The following is an 18511-nucleotide window of genomic DNA, read 5'->3' as shown; positions in this document are numbered from 1 at the left end:
TGCCTTTTCACACTCGGTGCCCCTTCGCTCTCGGAATTTTACACTTAGTGCCCTCTCACACTCAGTAGTTCACACTCAATGCCTTCTCAATATCGAGTGTTCACATTCAGTGCCCTCTCACACTTGGGTGTTCACACACGGTGCCCTCTCACACTCAGTGCCCCCTCACTCTCGGGTGTTCAGACTCGGTGTCCTCTCAATCTCTGCTGTTCACACTTGCTGCCCTCCCACATTCGGGTGTTCACACCGGTGCCCTCCCACACTCAGGTGTTCACACCCGGTGCCCCCTCACTCTCGGGTGTTCACACTCGGTGCCCTCTCACTCTTGGGTGTTCACACTCAGTGCCCTCTCACTGCCGGTGCCCCCACACACTCTGCTGTTCACACTCGGTGCCCTCTCACACTCGGTACCCCTTCATTCTTGGGTGTTCACACTTAGTGCCCGCTCACCCTCGGTGCCCCCTCAATCTCAGGTGTTCACACACGGTGCCCTCTCACACTCGGGTGTTCACATTCGGTGCCCCCTCACTCTCAGGTGTTCACACTCGGTGCCCTCTCACACTCAGGTGTTCACACTCAGTGCCCTCTCAAACTCAGGGGTTCACACTCATTGTCCTCTCACACATGGTGCCCCCTCACTCTCGAGTGTTCACACTCCATGGCTTCTCACACTCGGTGCCACTTCACTCTCAGGTGTTCACACTGAGTGCCTTCTCACTCTCGGGTGTTCATGCTCGGTGCCCCCTTGCACTCGGGTGCTCACACCCGGTGCCCTCTCACACTCAGTGTCCCCTCAAACTTGGGTGTTCATGCTCGGTGCCCTCTAACTATCGTGTGTTCACGCTCAGTGCCCTCTCACTCAGGGGTTCACACTTGGTGCCCTCTCACACTTGGGTTCTCACACTCGTTGCCCACTCTCTCTTGGGTCTTCACACTTGGTGCCCTGTCACACTTGGGTTCTCACACTCGGTGCCCCTTCACTCTCGGATGTTAACACTTAGTGCCCTCTCACACTCGGGTGTTCACACTCAGTGCCTTCTCACTATCGGGTGTCCACATTCAGTGCCCTTTCACACTTGGGTGTTCACATACGGTGCCCTCTCACACTCGGTGCCCACTCACCCTCGGGTATTCACGCTCGGTGCCCTCTCACACTTAGCTTTTCACACTCGGTGCCCCCTCACTCTCAGTTGTTCACACTCAATGCCCTCTCACACTCGGGTGTTCACATTCGGTGCCCTCTCACATTCGGTGCCTTCTCACTGTCGGGTTCTCATGCTCGGTGCCCCCTCACTCTCAGTTGTTCACACTCAATGCCCTCTCACACTCGGGTGTTCACATTCGGTGCCCTCTCACATTCGGTGCCTTCTCACTGTCGGGTTCTCATGCTCGGTGCCCTCTCACACTCAGGTGTTCACACTCAGTGCCCTCTCAAACTCAGGGGTTCACACTCATTGTCCTCTCACACATGGTGCCCCCTCACTCTCGAGTGTTCACACTCCATGGCTTCTCACACTCGGTGCCACTTCACTCTCAGGTGTTCACACTGAGTGCCTTCTCACTCTCGGGTGTTCATGCTCGGTGCCCCCTTGCACTCGGGTGCTCACACCCGGTGCCCTCTCACACTCAGTGTCCCCTCAAACTTGGGTGTTCATGCTCGGTGCCCTCTAACTATCGTGTGTTCACGCTCAGTGCCCTCTCACTCAGGGGTTCACACTTGGTGCCCTCTCACACTTGGGTTCTCACACTCGTTGCCCACTCTCTCTTGGGTCTTCACACTTGGTGCCCTGTCACACTTGGGTTCTCACACTCGGTGCCCCTTCACTCTCGGATGTTAACACTTAGTGCCCTCTCACACTCGGGTGTTCACACTCAGTGCCTTCTCACTATCGGGTGTCCACATTCAGTGCCCTTTCACACTTGGGTGTTCACATACGGTGCCCTCTCACACTCGGTGCCCACTCACCCTCGGGTATTCACGCTCGGTGCCCTCTCACACTTAGCTTTTCACACTCGGTGCCCCCTCACTCTCAGTTGTTCACACTCAATGCCCTCTCACACTCGGGTGTTCACATTCGGTGCCCTCTCACATTCGGTGCCTTCTCACTGTCGGGTTCTCATGCTCGGTGCCCTCTCACACTCAGGTGTTCACACTCGGTGCCCTCTCACACTCGGTGCCCTCTCACATTCGGTGCTCACTCACACTCAGCTCTTCACACTCGTGGCCCTCTCACTCTTGAGTGTTCACACTCGATGCGCCCTGACACTCGGTGCCCTCTCACACTTGGTGCCCCCTCACTCTCGGGTGTTCACACTCGGCACCCTCTCACACTCGGTGCCCCCTCACTCTCACGCATTCACACTCGGTGCCTTCTCACACTCGTGCCCCCCACACTCGGGTGTTCACACTTGCTGCCCTCTCACACTCAGGTGTTCACACTCGGTGCCCTCTCACACTCGGATGTTCACACTCGGTGCCCTCTCACACTCGGTGCCATCCCATGGTCGGGTTCTGGTGCTTGGTGCCCTCTCACAGTCAGGTGTTCACACTCGGTGCCCTCTCACAACCGGTGTCCTGTCACACTCAGGTGTTCACAGTCGGTGCCCTCTCACACTCGGGTGTTCATACTCAGTGACCTCTCACACTCAGTGCCCTCTCAAACCCGGTGTTCACACTCGGTGACCTCTCACACTCAGTGATCTCTCAAACCCGGGTGTTCACACTGGTTGCTCTCTCACACTCGGTGCCCTCTCACTCTAGCGTCTTCAAACTCGGTGCCCGCTCACTCTTGAGTGTTCACACTCGGTGCCCTATCACAGTTGGGTGTTCACACTCGGTGCCCTCTCACACTCGGGTGTTCACACTCGGTGCCTTTTCACACTCGGTGCCCCTTCGCTCTCGGAATTTTACACTTAGTGCCCTCTCACACTCAGTAGTTCACACTCAATGCCTTCTCAATATCGAGTGTTCACATTCAGTGCCCTCTCACACTTGGGTGTTCACACACGGTGCCCTCTCACACTCAGTGCCCCCTCACTCTCGGGTGTTCAGACTCGGTGTCCTCTCAATCTCTGCTGTTCACACTTGCTGCCCTCCCACATTCGGGTGTTCACACCGGTGCCCTCCCACACTCAGGTGTTCACACCTGGTGCCCCCCTCACTCTCGGGTGTTCACACTCGGTGCCCTCTCACTCTTGGGTGTTCACACTCAGTGCCCTCTCACTGCCGGTGCCCCCACACACTCTGCTGTTCACACTCGGTGCCCTCTCACACTCGGTACCCCTTCATTCTTGGGTGTTCACACTTAGTGCCCGCTCACCCTCGGTGCCCCCTCAATCTCAGGTGTTCACACACGGTGCCCTCTCACACTCGGGTGTTCACATTCGGTGCCCCCTCACTCTCAGGTGTTCACACTCGGTGCCCTCTCACACTCAGGTGTTCACACTCAGTGCCCTCTCAAACTCAGGGGTTCACACTCATTGTCCTCTCACACATGGTGCCCCCTCACTCTCGAGTGTTCACACTCCATGGCTTCTCACACTCGGTGCCACTTCACTCTCAGGTGTTCACACTGAGTGCCTTCTCACTCTCGGGTGTTCATGCTCGGTGCCCCCTTGCACTCGGGTGCTCACACCCGGTGCCCTCTCACACTCAGTGTCCCCTCAAACTTGGGTGTTCATGCTCGGTGCCCTCTAACTATCGTGTGTTCACGCTCAGTGCCCTCTCACTCAGGGGTTCACACTTGGTGCCCTCTCACACTTGGGTTCTCACACTCGTTGCCCACTCTCTCTTGGGTCTTCACACTTGGTGCCCTGTCACACTTGGGTTCTCACACTCGGTGCCCCTTCACTCTCGGATGTTAACACTTAGTGCCCTCTCACACTCGGGTGTTCACACTCAGTGCCTTCTCACTATCGGGTGTCCACATTCAGTGCCCTTTCACACTTGGGTGTTCACATACGGTGCCCTCTCACACTCGGTGCCCACTCACCCTCGGGTATTCACGCTCGGTGCCCTCTCACACTTAGCTTTTCACACTCGGTGCCCTCTCACTCTCAGTTGTTCACACTCAATGCCCTCTCACACTCGGGTGTTCACATTCGGTGCCCTCTCACATTCGGTGCCTTCTCACTGTCGGGTTCTCATGCTCGGTGCCCTCTCACACTCAGGTGTTCACACTCGGTGCCCTCTCACACTCGGTGCCCTCTCACATTCGGTGCTCACTCACACTCAGCTCTTCACACTCGTGGCCCTCTCACTCTTGAGTGTTCACACTCGATGCGCCCTGACACTCGGTGCCCTCTCACACTTGGTGCCCCCTCACTCTCGGGTGTTCACACTCGGCACCCTCTCACACTCGGTGCCCCCTCACTCTCACGCATTCACACTCGGTGCCTTCTCACACTCGTGCCCCCCACACTCGGGTGTTCACACTTGCTGCCCTCTCACACTCAGGTGTTCACACTCGGTGCCCTCTCACACTCGGATGTTCACACTCGGTGCCCTCTCACACTCGGTGCCATCCCATGGTCGGGTTCTGGTGCTTGGTGCCCTCTCACAGTCAGGTGTTCACACTCGGTGCCCTCTCACAACCGGTGTCCTGTCACACTCAGGTGTTCACAGTCGGTGCCCTCTCACACTCGGGTGTTCATACTCAGTGACCTCTCACACTCAGTGCCCTCTCAAACCCGGTGTTCACACTCGGTGACCTCTCACACTCAGTGATCTCTCAAACCCGGGTGTTCACACTGGTTGCTCTCTCACACTCGGTGCCCTCTCACTCTAGCGTCTTCAAACTCGGTGCCCGCTCACTCTTGAGTGTTCACACTCGGTGCCCTATCACAGTTGGGTGTTCACACTCGGTGCCCTCTCACACTCGGGTGTTCACACTCGGTGCCTTTTCACACTCGGTGCCCCTTCGCTCTCGGAATTTTACACTTAGTGCCCTCTCACACTCAGTAGTTCACACTCAATGCCTTCTCAATATCGAGTGTTCACATTCAGTGCCCTCTCACACTTGGGTGTTCACACACGGTGCCCTCTCACACTCAGTGCCCCCTCACTCTCGGGTGTTCAGACTCGGTGTCCTCTCAATCTCTGCTGTTCACACTTGCTGCCCTCCCACATTCGGGTGTTCACACCGGTGCCCTCCCACACTCAGGTGTTCACACCCGGTGCCCCCTCACTCTCGGGTGTTCACACTCGGTGCCCTCTCACTCTTGGGTGTTCACACTCAGTGCCCTCTCACTGCCGGTGCCCCCACACACTCTGCTGTTCACACTCGGTGCCCTCTCACACTCGGTACCCCTTCATTCTTGGGTGTTCACACTTAGTGCCCGCTCACCCTCGGTGCCCCCTCAATCTCAGGTGTTCACACACGGTGCCCTCTCACACTCGGGTGTTCACATTCGGTGCCCCCTCACTCTCAGGTGTTCACACTCGGTGCCCTCTCACACTCAGGTGTTCACACTCAGTGCCCTCTCAAACTCAGGGGTTCACACTCATTGTCCTCTCACACATGGTGCCCCCTCACTCTCGAGTGTTCACACTCCATGGCTTCTCACACTCGGTGCCACTTCACTCTCAGGTGTTCACACTGAGTGCCTTCTCACTCTCGGGTGTTCATGCTCGGTGCCCCCTTGCACTCGGGTGCTCACACCCGGTGCCCTCTCACACTCAGTGTCCCCTCAAACTTGGGTGTTCATGCTCGGTGCCCTCTAACTATCGTGTGTTCACGCTCAGTGCCCTCTCACTCAGGGGTTCACACTTGGTGCCCTCTCACACTTGGGTTCTCACACTCGTTGCCCACTCTCTCTTGGGTCTTCACACTTGGTGCCCTGTCACACTTGGGTTCTCACACTCGGTGCCCCTTCACTCTCGGATGTTAACACTTAGTGCCCTCTCACACTCGGGTGTTCACACTCAGTGCCTTCTCACTATCGGGTGTCCACATTCAGTGCCCTTTCACACTTGGGTGTTCACATACGGTGCCCTCTCACACTCGGTGCCCACTCACCCTCGGGTATTCACGCTCGGTGCCCTCTCACACTTAGCTTTTCACACTCGGTGCCCCCTCACTCTCAGTTGTTCACACTCAATGCCCTCTCACACTCGGGTGTTCACATTCGGTGCCCTCTCACATTCGGTGCCTTCTCACTGTCGGGTTCTCATGCTCGGTGCCCTCTCACACTCAGGTGTTCACACTCGGTGCCCTCTCACACTCGGTGCCCTCTCACATTCGGTGCTCACTCACACTCAGCTCTTCACACTCGTGGCCCTCTCACTCTTGAGTGTTCACACTCGATGCGCCCTGACACTCGGTGCCCTCTCACACTTGGTGCCCCCTCACTCTCGGGTGTTCACACTCGGCACCCTCTCACACTCGGTGCCCCCTCACTCTCACGCATTCACACTCGGTGCCTTCTCACACTCGTGCCCCCCACACTCGGGTGTTCACACTTGCTGCCCTCTCACACTCAGGTGTTCACACTCGGTGCCCTCTCACACTCGGATGTTCACACTCGGTGCCCTCTCACACTCGGTGCCATCCCATGGTCGGGTTCTGGTGCTTGGTGCCCTCTCACAGTCAGGTGTTCACACTCGGTGCCCTCTCACAACCGGTGTCCTGTCACACTCAGGTGTTCACAGTCGGTGCCCTCTCACACTCGGGTGTTCATACTCAGTGACCTCTCACACTCAGTGCCCTCTCAAACCCGGTGTTCACACTCGGTGACCTCTCACACTCAGTGATCTCTCAAACCCGGGTGTTCACACTGGTTGCTCTCTCACACTCGGTGCCCTCTCACTCTAGCGTCTTCAAACTCGGTGCCCGCTCACTCTTGAGTGTTCACACTCGGTGCCCTATCACAGTTGGGTGTTCACACTCGGTGCCCTCTCACACTCGGGTGTTCACACTCGGTGCCTTTTCACACTCGGTGCCCTTTCACTCTTGGAATTTTACACTTAGTGCCCTCTCACACTCGGTAGTTCACACTCAATGCCTTCTCAATATCGGGTGTTCACATTCAGTGCCCTCTCACACTTGGGTGTTCACACACGGTGCCCTCTCACACTCGGTGCCCCCTCACTCTTGGGTGTTCACACTCGGTGCCCTCTCAATCTCTGCTGTTCACACTCGGTGCCCTCCCACACTCGGGTGTTCACACTCGGTGCCCTCCCACACTCGGTTGTTCACACCCAGTGCCCCCTCACTCTCAGGTGTTCACACTCAGTGCCCTCTCAGACTTGGGTGTTCGCACTTGGTGCCCTCTCACACTCGGTGCCCCCATTACTCTCGGGTGTTTACACTCGGTGCCCTCTCACTCTTGGGTGTTCACACTCGGTGCCCTCTCACTATCGGTGCCCCTCACACTCGGCTGTTCACACTCGGTGCCCTCTCACACTCGGTGCCCACTCACACTCAGGTGTTCAGACTCGTTGCCCTCTCACTCTCAGGTGTTCACTCATAGTGGCCCCTCACACTCGGGTGTTCATACTCGGTGCCCTCTCACACTTGATGCTCCCTCACACTCAGGTGTTCACACTCAGTGCCCTCTCACACTCGGTACCACCTCAATCTCAGGTGTTCACACTCGTTGCCCTATAACATTCGGGTGCTCACACACAATGCCTTCTCACTATCGGGTTTTCACATTCAGTGCCCCCTCACTCTCAGGTGTTCACACTCGGTGCCCTCTCACACTCAGGTGTTCACACTCAGTGCCCTCTCAAACCCAGGGGTTCACACTCATTGTCCTCTCACACTCGGTGCCCCCTCACTCTCGGGTGTTCACATTCGGTGCCCTCTCACTCTTGGGTGTTCACACTTGGTGCCCTCTCACTCTCGGTGCCCCCTCACACTCAGCTGTTCACAGTCGGTGCCCTCTCACATTCGGTGCCCCCTCACTCTCGGGTGTTCACACTCGGTGCCCTCGCACTCTTGGGTGTTCACACTTGGTCCCCACTCACTCTCGGTGCCCCCTCACACTCAGCTGTTCACAGTCGGTGCCCTCTCACACTCATTGCCCCCTCACACTCAGGTGTTCAGGCTCGTTGCCCTCTCACTCTCGGGTGTTCACTCTCGGTGCCCCCTCACACTCGGGTGTTCACACTCGGTGCCCTCTCACACTTGGTGCTCCCTCATACTCGGGTGTTCACACTCGGTGCCCTCTCATTCACGGTACCCCCTCACTCTCAGGAGTTCACACTCGTTGCCCTATAACAATCAGTTGTTCACACTCAATGCCTTCTCACTATCAGGTTTTCACATTCAGTGCCCTCTCACACTTGGGTGTTCACAAACGGTGCCCTCTCACACTCGGGTGTTCACACTCCATGCCCTCTCACTAGGGAGTTCACATTTGGTGCCATTTCACACTCGGTGCCCCTTCGCACTCGGATGTTTACACTTAGTGCCCTCTCACACTCGGGTGTTCACATTCAGTGCCCTCTCGCACTCGGGTGCTCACACCTGGTGCCCTCTCACACTCATTGCCCTCCCACACTCGGGTGTTCACGCTCGGTGCCCCCTCACTCTCAGGTGTTCACACTCAGTGCCCTCTCATACTCGGGTGTTCGCACCTGGTGCCCTCTCACACTCGGTGCCCCCTCACTCTTGGGTGTTCACATTCGGTGCCCTCTCACTATTGGGTGTTCACACTTGGTGCCCTCTCACTCTCAGTGCCCCCTCACACTCAGCTGTTCACAGTCGGTGCCCTCTCACATTCGGTGCCCCAGCACTCTCGGGAGTTCACACTCGGTGCCCTCTCACTCTTGGGTGTTCACACTTGGTGCCCTCTCACTCTCGGTGCCCCCTCACACTCAGCTGTTCACAGTCGGTGCCCTCTCACACTCGTTGCCCCCTCACACTCAGGTGTTCAGGCTCGTTGCCCTCTCACTCTCGGGTGTTCACTCTCGGTGCCCTCTCACACTTGGTGCTCCCTCATACTCGAGTGTTCACAGTCGGTGCCCTCTCACACTCGGTACCCCCTCACTCTCAGGTGTTCACACTCGTTGCCCTATAACAATCAGTTGTTCACACTCAATGCCTTCTCACTATCAGGTTTTCACATTCAGTGCCCTCTCACACTTGGGTGTTCACAAACGGTGCCCTCTCACACTCGGTGCCCCCTCACTCTCAGGTGTTCACTCTCGGTGCCCTCTCACTCTCTGCTGTTCAAACTCGGAGCCCTCTCACACTCGGTTGTTCACACTCGGTGGCCCCTCACTCTCAGGTGTTCACACTCAGTGCCCTCTCACTCTCGGGTATTCGCACTTGGTGCCCTCTCACACTCAGTGCCCCCTCACTCTCGGGTGTTCACATTCGGTGCCCTCTCACTCTCGTTGCCTACTCACACTCGGGTGTTCACACTCGGTGCCCTCTCACACTCAGAGTAGCCTCACACTCAGGTGTTCAGACTGGTTGCCCTCTCACTCTTGGGTGTTCACTCTCGGTGCCCCCTCACACTCGGGTGTTCACACTCGTTGCCCTCTAACACTCGGGTGTTCACACTCAATACCCTCTCACATCAGTGCCCCTTCACACTCAGGTTTTCACACATGGTGCCCTCTCAGACTCAGGTGTTCACACACGGTGCCCTCTCACACTCAGGTGATCACACTCGGTGCCCTCTCAGACTTGGGTGTTCACACTCGGTGCCCTCTCAAACTCAGGTGTTCACACTCGTTGTCCTCTCACACTTGGTGCCTTCTCACTCTCGGTTGTTCACACTTGGTGCCCCCGACACTCAGTGTCCTCTCACACTTGGTGCCCCCTCACTCTCGGGTGTTCACCCTCGGTGCCTTCTCACACTCAGTGCCACTTCACTCTTGGGTGTTCACACTTAGTGCCTTCTCACTCTCGGGTGTTCATGCTCGGTGCCCCCATGCACTCGGGTGCTCACACCCGGTGCTCGCTCACACTCAGTGTCCCCTCACACTTGGCTGTTCATGATCGGTGCCCTCTCACTCTCAGGTGTTCACGCTCGGTGCCCTCTCACCCTCGGGTGTTCACACTCGGTGCCCCCGACACTCGGTGTCCTCTCACACTCGGTGCCCCTTCGCTCTCGGATGTTAACACTTAGTGCCCTCTCACACTCAGGTGTTAACACTCAGTGCCTTCTCACTATCGGGTATCCACATTTAGTGCCATTTCACACTTGGGTGTTCACACACAGTGCCCTCTCACACTCGGTGCCCCCTCTCTCTCGGGTGTTCATACCCAGTGCCCTCTCACACTCGGGTGTTCCCACTCATTGTCCCCTCACTCTCAGGTGTTCACACTCAATGCCCTCACACACGAGAGTTCACTCTTGGTGCCCTCTCACACTTGGTGTCCCCTTACTCTCGGGTGTTCACATTCGGAGCCCTCTCACTCTCTTTGCCTCCTCACACTCGGGTGTTCACACACGGTGCCATCTCACACTCGGTGCCCTCTCACTCGCAGGTGTTCAGACTCGGTGCCCTCTCACTCTCGGGTGTTCGTACTCGGTGCCCTCTCACAGTTGGTGCTCCCTCATACTCGGGTGTTCAAACTCGGTGCCCTCTCATACACGGTACCCCCTCACTCTCAGGTATTCACACTCATTGCCCTCTAACACTCGTGTGTTCACTCTCGGTGCCCTCTCACACTCGGTGCCCCATCACACTTGGGTGCTCACACTCAGTGCCCTCTCACAGTTGGTGCTCCCTCATACTCGGGTGTTCAAACTCGGTGCCCTCTCATACACGGTACCCCCTCACTCTCAGGTGTTCACACTCATTGCCCTCTAACACTTGGTTGTTCACAATTGGTGCCCTCTCAAACTCGGTGCCCCCTCACACTCTGGTGTTCACACTCGTTGCCCCCTCACTCTCAGGTGTTCACACTCAATGCCCTCACACTCGGATGTTCACACTTGGTGCCCTTTCTCACTCGGTGCCCCCTCACTCTCAGGTGTTCAGACTCGGTGCCCTCTCACTCTCGGGTGCTCACTCTCGGTGCCCCCTCACACTCGGGTGTTCACACTCGGTGCCCTCTCACACTTGGTGCTCCCTCATACTCGGGTGTTCACACTCGGTGCCCTCTCACACTCGGTACCCCCTCACTCTCAGGTGTTCACACTTATTGCCCTCTAACACTTGGTTGTTCACACTTGGTGCCCTCTCAAACTCGGTGCCCCCCACACTCGGGTGTTCACACTCGGAGCCGTCTCACACTCGGGTGTTCACACTCGGTGCCCCCTCACTCTCAGGTGTTCACACTCAATGCCCTCACACTTGGGTGTTCACACTTGGTGCCCTCTCTGTTTCGGTACCCCCTCACTCTCACGTGTTCAGACTCGGTGTCCTCTCACTCTCGGGTGTTCACACTCGGTGCCCTCTCACTCTCGGTGCCCCCTCACACTCGGGTGTTCACACTCGGTGCCCGCTCACACTCGGTGCCCCCTCACTCTCAGGTGTTCAGACTCGGTGCCCTCTCAGTCTCGGGTGTTCACTCTCGTGCCCCCTCACACTCGGGTGTTCACACTCGGTGCCCTCTCACACTTGGTGCTCCCTCATACTCGGGTGTTCACACTCGGTGCACTCTCACACTCGGTACCCCCTCACTCTCAGGTGTTCACACTCATTGCCCTCTAACACTCGGGTGTTCACACTCGGTGCCCTCTCACACATGGTGCTCCCTCACACTCGGGTGTTCACACTCGGTACCCTCTCACATTTGGTGCCCCCTCACACTCAGGTGGTCACACTCGGTGCCCTCTCATATTCAGGTGTTCACACTCAGTGCCCACTCAAACTCGGGTGTTCACACTCGGAGCCCCCTAACTCTCGAATGTTCACACTCTGTGCCTTCTCACACTTGGTGTCCCTTCACTCTCGGGTGTTCACACATAACGCCCGCTCACATTCGGGTGTTCACACACAGTGCCTTCTCACTCTCAGGTGTTCATGCTCGGTGCCCCCTTGCACTCGGTTGCTCACAGAAGGTGCCCTCTCACACTCAGAGCCCTCTCACTCTAGGGTGTTCACACTCGGTGACCGCTCACTCTTGAGCGTTCACACTCGGTGCCCTATCACACTCGTGTGTTCACACTCGGTGCCCCCTCACACTCGGGTGTTCACACTCCGTGCCCTCTCACTAGGGAGTTCACATTTGGTGCCATTTCACACTCGGTGCCCCTTCGCACTCGGATGTTTACACTTAGTGCCCTCTCACACTCGGGTGTTCACATTCAATGCCTTCTCACTATAGGGTGTTCACATTCAGTGCCCTCTCGCACTCGGGTGCTCACACCTGGTGCCCTCACACACTCATTGCCCTATCACTCTAGGGTGTTCACACTCAGTGCCCTCCCACACTCGGGTGTTCACGCTCGTTGCCCCCTCACTCTCAGGTGTTCACACTCAGTGCCCTCTCACACTCGGGTGTTCGCACTTGGTGCCCTCTCACACTCGGTGCCCCCTCACTCTCGGGTGTTCACATTCGGTGCCCTCTCACTCTTGGGTGTTCACACTTGGTGCCCTCTCACTCTCGGTGCCCCCTCACACTCAGCTGTTCACAGTCAGTGCCCTCTCACATTCGGTGCCCCCTCACTCTCGGGTGTTCACACTCGGTGACCTCGCACTCTTGGGTGTTCACACTTGGTCCCCTCTCACTCTCGGTGCCCCCTCACACTCAGCTGTTCACAGTCGGTGCCCTCTCACACTCATTGCCCCCTCACACTCAGGTGTTCAGGCTCGTTGCCCTCTCACTCTCGGGTGTTCACTCTCGGTGCCCCCTCACACTCGGGTGTTCACACTCGGTGCCCTCTCACACTTGGTGCTCCCTCATACTCGGGTGTTCACACTCGGTGCCCTCTCATTCACGGTACCCCCTCACTCTCAGGAGTTCACACTCGTTGCCCTATAACAATCAGTTGTTCACACTCAATGCCTTCTCACTATCAGGTTTTCACATTCAGTGCCCTCTCACACTTGGGTGTTCACAAACGGTGCCCTCTCACACTTGGTGCCCCCTCACTCTCAGGTGTTCACACTCGGTGCCCTCTCACCCTCTGCTTTTCAAACTCGGAGCCCTCTCACACTCGGGTGTTCACACTCGGTGGCCCCTCACACTCAGGTGTTCACACTCAGTGCCCTCTCACTCTCGGGTGTTCGCACTTGGTGCCATCTCACACTCAGTGCCCCCTCACTCTCGGGTGTTCACATTCGGTGCCCTCTCACTCTCGGTGCCCACTCACACTCGGGTGTTCACACTCGGTGCCCTCTCACACTCGGAGCAGCCTCACACTCAGGTGTTCAGACTCGCCCTCTCACTCTCGGGTGTTCACTCTCGGTGCCCCCTCACACTCGGGTGTTCACACTCATTGCCCTCTAACACTCGGGTGTTCACACTCAATACCCTCTCACATCAGTGCCCCTTCACACTCAGGTTTTCACACTCGGTGCCCTCTCAGACTCGGTGTTCACACACGGTGCCCTCTCACACTCAGGTGATCACACTCGGTGCCCTCTCAGACTCTGGTGTTCACACTCGGTGCCCTCTCAAACTCAGGTGTTCACACTCGTTGTCCTCTCACACTTGGTGCCTTCTCACTCTCGGTTGTTCACACTCGGTGCCCCCGACACTCAGTGTCCTCTCACACTTGGTGCCCCCTCACTCTCGGGTGTTCATACTCGGTGCCTTCTCACACTCAGTGCCACTTCACTCTTGGGTGTTCACAATTAGTGCCTTCTCACTCTCGGGTGTTCATGCTCGGTGCCCCCATGCACTCGGGTGCTCACACCCGGTGCTCGCTCACACTCAGTGTCCCCTCACACTTGGCTGTTCATGCTCGGTGCCCTCTCGCTCTCAGGTGTTCACGCTCGGTGCCCTCTCACCCTCGGGTGTTCACGCTCAGTGCCCTCTCACTCAGGGGTTCACACTTGGTGCCCTCTCACACTTGGGTTCTCACACTCATTGCCCACTCACTCTTGGGTCTTCACACTTGGTGCCCTGTCACTCTTGGGTTCTCACACGCGGTACCCCTTCGCTCTCAGATCTTAACACTTAGTGCCCTCTCACACTCGGGTGTTCACACTCAGTGCCGTCTCACTATCGGGTATCCACATTCAGTGCCCTTTCACACTTGGGTGTTCACACACAGTGCCCTCTCACACTCGGTGCCCCCTCACTCTCAGGTGTTCACACCCGGTGCCCTCTCACACTCGGGTGTTCCCACTCGGTGTCCCCTCACTCTCAGGTGTTCACACTCGGTGCCCTCTCACAGTCGGTGCCCTCTCCCATTCGGTGCTCACTCACACTCGGCTCTTCACACTCGTGGCCCTCTCACTTTCGGGTGTTCACACTCGATGCGCCCTGACACTCGGTGCCCTCTCACACTTGGTGCACCCTCACTCTCGGGTGTTCACACTCGGTACCCGCTCACACTCGGTGCCCCCTCACTCTCGAGCATTCACACTCGGTGCCTTCTCACACTCAGTGCCCCCTCACTCCCGGGTGTTCACACTCGCTGCCCTCTCACACTCAGGTGTTCACACTCGGTGCCCTCTCACACTCGGGTGTTCACACTCGGTGCCCTCTCACACTCGGTGCCATCCCACGGTCGGGTTCTGATGCTTGGTTCCCTCTCACACTCAGGTGTTCACACTCGGTGCCCTCTCACATTCGGTGTCCTGTCACATTCGGGTGTTCACACTCGGTGCCCTCTCACACTCGGGTGTGCACACTCAGTGACCTCTCACACTCAATGATCTCTCAAACCCGGGTGTACACACTGGTTGCTCTCTCACACTCGGTGCCCTCTCACTCTAGCGTGTTCAAACTCGGATCCCGCTCACTCTCGAGTGTTCACACTCGGTGCCCTATCACAATTGGGTGTTCACACTCGCTGCCCTCTCACACTTGGGTGTTCACACTCGGTGCCTTTTCACACTCGGTGCCCCTTCGCTCTCGGAATTTTACACTTAGTGCCCTCTCACACTCGGTAGTTCACACTCAATGCCTTCTCAATATCGAGTGTTCACATTCAGTGCCCTCTCACACTTGGGTGTTCACACACGGTGCCCTCTCACACTCAGTGCCCCCTCACTCTCGGGTGTTCAGACTCGGTGTCCTCTCAATCTCTGCTGTTCACACTTGCTGCCCTCCCACATTCGGGTGTTCACACCGGTGCCCTCCCACACTCGGGTGTTCACACCCGGTGCCCCCTCACTCTTGGGTGTTCACACTCGGTGCCCTCTCACTCTTGGGTGTTCACACTCAGTGCCCTCTCACTGCCGGTGCCCCCACACACTCTGCTGTTCACACTCGGTGCCCTCTCACACTCGGTACCCCTTCATTCTTGGGTGTTCACACTTAGTGCCCGCTCACCCTCGGTGCCCCCTCAATCTCAGGTGTTCACACACGGTGCCCTCTCACACTCGGGTGTTCACATTCGGTGCCCCCTCACTCTCAGGTGTTCACACTCGGTGCCCTCTCACACTCAGGTGTTCACACTCAGTGCCCTCTCAAACTCAGGGGTTCACTCTCATTGTCCTCTCACACATGGTGCCCCCTCACTCTCGAGTGTTCACACTCCATGGCTTCTCACACTCGGTGCCACTTCACTCTCAGGTGTTCACACTGAGTGCCTTCTCACTCTCGGGTGTTCATGCTCGGTGCCCCGTTGCACTCGGGTGCTCACACCCGGTGCCCTCTCACACTCAGTGTCCCCTCAAACTTGGGTGTTCATGCTCGGTGCCCTCTAACTATCGTGTGTTCACGCTCAGTGCCCTCTCACTCAGGGGTTCACACTTGGTGCCCTCTCACACTTGGGTTCTCACACTCGTTGCCCACTCTCTCTTGGGTCTTCACACTTGGTGCCCTGTCACACTTGGGTTCTCACACTCGGTGCCCCTTTGCTCTCGGATGTTAACACTTAGTGCCCTCTCACACTCGGGTGTTCACACTCAGTGCCTTCTCACTATCGGGTGTCCACATTCAGTGCCCTTTCACTCTTGGGTGTTCACATACGGTGCCCTCTCACACTCGGTGCCCACTCACCCTCGGGTATTCACGCTCGGTGCCCTCTCACACTTAGCTTTTCACACTCGGTGCCCCCTCACTCTCAGTTGTTCACACTCAATGCCCTCTCACACTCGGGTGTTCACATTCGGTGCCCTCTCACATTCGGTGCCTTCTCACTGTCGGGTTCTCATGCACGGTGCCCTCTCACACTCAGGTGTTCACACTCGGTGCCCTCTCACACTCGGTGCCCTCTCACATTCGGTGCTCACTCACACTCAGCTCTTCACACTCGTGGCCCTCTCACTCTTGAGTGTTCACACTCGATGCGCCCTGACACTCGGTGCCCTCTCACACTTGGTGCCCCCTCACTCTCGGGTGTTCACACTCGGCACCCTCTCACACTCGGTGCCCCCTCACTCTCAAGCATTCACACTCGGTGCCTTCTCACACTCGTGCCCCCCACTCTCGGGTGTTCACACTTGCTGCCCTCTCACACTCAGGTGTTCACACTCGGTGCCCTCTCACACTCGGATGTTCACACTCGGTGCCCTCTCACACTCGGTGCCATCCCATGGTCGGGTTCTGATGCTTGGTGCCCTCTCACAGTCAGGTGTTCACACTCGGTGCCCTCTCACAACTGGTGTCCTGTCACACTCAGGTGTTCACAGTCGGTGCCCTCTCACACTCGGGTGTTCATACTCAGTGACCTCTCACACTCAGTGCCCTCTCAAACCCGGGTGTTCACACTCAGTGACCTCTCACACTCAGTGATCTCTCAAACCCGGGTGTTCACACTGGTTGCTCTCTCACACTCGGTGCCCTCTCACTCTAGCGTGTTCAAACTCGGTGCCCGCTCACTCTTGAGTGTTCACACTCGGTGCCCTATCACAGTTGGGTGTTCACACTCGGTGCCCTCTCACACTCGGGTGTTCACACTCGGTGCCTTTTCACACTCGGTGCCCTTTCACTCTTGGAATTTTACACTTAGTGCCCTCTCACACTCGGTAGTTCACACTCAATGCCTTCTCAATATCGGGTGTTCACATTCAGTGCCCTCTCACACTTGGGTGTTCACACACGGTGCCCTCTCACACTCGGTGCCCCCTCACTCTCGGGTATTCACACTCGGTGCCCTCTCAATCTCTGCTGTTCACACTCGGTGCCCCCTCACTCTCAGGTGTTCACACTCAGTGCCCTCTCAGACTCGGGTGTTCGCACTTGGTGCCCTCTCACACTCGGTGCCCCCATTACTCTCGGGTGTTTACACTCGGTGCCCTCTCACTCTTGGGTGTTCACACTCGGTGCCCTCTCACTGTCGGTGCCCCCTCACACTCAGGTGTTCAGACTCGTTGCCCTCTCACTCTCAGGTGTTCACTCATAGTGGCCCCTCACACTCGGGTGTTCATACTCGGTGCCCTCTCACACTTGCTGCTCCCTCACACTCAGGTGTTCACACTCGGTGCCCTCTCACACTCGGTACCACCTCACTCTCAGGTGTTCACACTCGTTGCCCTATAACATTCGGGTGCTCACACACAATGTCTTCTCACTATCGGCTTTTCACATTCAGTGCCCCCTCACTCTCAGGTGTTCACACTCGGTGCCCTCTCACACTCAGGTGTTCACACTCAGTGCCCTCTCAAACTCAGGGGTTCACACTCATTGTCCTCTCACACTTGGTGCCCCCTCACTCTCGAGTGTTCAAACTCCATGCCTTCTCACACTCGGTGCCACTTCACTCTCAGGTGTTCACTCTGAGTGCCTTCTCACTCTCGGGTGTTCATGCTCGGTGCCCCCTTGCACTCGGGTGCTCACACCCGGTGCCCTCTCACACTCAGTGTCCCCTCAAACTTGGGTGTTCATGCTCGGTGCCCTCTCACTCTCGTGTGTTCGCGCTCGGTGCCCTCTCACCCTCGGGTGTTCATGCTCAGTGCCCTCTCACTCAGGGGTTCACACTTGGTGCCCTCTCACACTTGGGTTCTCACACTCGTTGCCCACTCTCTCTTGGGTCTTCACACTTGGTGCCCTGTCACACTTGGGTTCTCACACCCGGTGCCCCTTCGCTCTCGGATTTTATCACTTAGTGCCCTCTCACACTCGGGTGTTCACACTCAGTGCCTTCTCATTATCGGGTGTCCACATTCAGTGCCCTTTCACACTTGGGTGTTCACATACGGTGCCCTCTCACACTCGGTGCCCACTCACCCTCGGGTATTCACGCTCGGTGCCCTCTCACACTTAGCTTTTCACACTCGGTGCCCCCTCACTCTCAGTTGTTCACACTCAATGCCCTCTCACACTCGGGTGTTCACACTCGGTGCCCTCTCACATTCGGTGCCTTCTCAATGTCGGGTTCTCATGCTCGGTGCCCTCTCACACTCAGGTGTTCACACTCGGTGCCCTCTCACACTCAGTGCCCTCTCACATTCGGTGCTCACTCACACTCAGCTCTTCACACTCGTTGCCCTCTCACTCTTGAGTGTTCACACTCGACACGCCCTGACACTCGGTGCCCTCTCACA

The sequence above is a fragment of the Carcharodon carcharias genome, chromosome 7 (genome assembly GCF_017639515.1).
Source record: "Carcharodon carcharias isolate sCarCar2 chromosome 7, sCarCar2.pri, whole genome shotgun sequence".
In the NCBI taxonomy this organism is placed as follows: domain Eukaryota; kingdom Metazoa; phylum Chordata; class Chondrichthyes; order Lamniformes; family Lamnidae; genus Carcharodon; species Carcharodon carcharias.
Note: the sequence above shows the minus strand (reverse complement) of the source record.